This window comes from Pterocles gutturalis, unplaced genomic scaffold (genome assembly GCF_000699245.1).
Source record: "Pterocles gutturalis isolate BGI_N339 unplaced genomic scaffold, ASM69924v1 scaffold12610, whole genome shotgun sequence".
NCBI classification, from domain to species: Eukaryota; Metazoa; Chordata; class Aves; order Pterocliformes; family Pteroclidae; genus Pterocles; species Pterocles gutturalis.
In genome coordinates this window covers 17971-18513 of record NW_010145997.1, presented here as the reverse complement: position 1 = coordinate 18513, position 543 = coordinate 17971, and positions in this window count along the sequence as shown.

Genomic DNA, 543 nt, shown 5'->3' with positions numbered 1-543 from the left:
TGCTGAATACCCCAAAAGTAACAAATTGCAACTGATTATTTGAACCAGCTGAAAAGCAAGGAGAACCCAACCTATGAAATGTGTTAAATCTTGCTGTGTCTCTGAAGCTGTGCACTGGAATGTCAGCTGAAGTTGTTCATTGTTCAATGTTTTCTGATTTTATTGTTTGGTCCCCAGTTAATTCAGCAGCTGGAATTAGTTTACTCTGGTCTGAATGGTTCAATAGCTGTTACAGGTATCTTCATGATGTGGTGTTCTCTGGTTTTAATTGTCACTTCCTAATAATATCCTACCTCATTTTTTATTTTTTCTTATTACCATTTCTACACTCCATTTAGCTCACTTTATTTTAATTAAAGTAAGTTCCTGGTGTTCATTACCCTGAATAGTATTGAGTGGCTTTCTGTTGCTGAACCACACTGAGGTCCTCTTTTTTTTTTTTTTACCTCTAACAAATGATGCTAGGAATTTTGAGAACAATAACACATCCTTTGCAGAGGATGAGGCATATGGAAAAAAGTTTCAAAGATTGATTCAACAGCT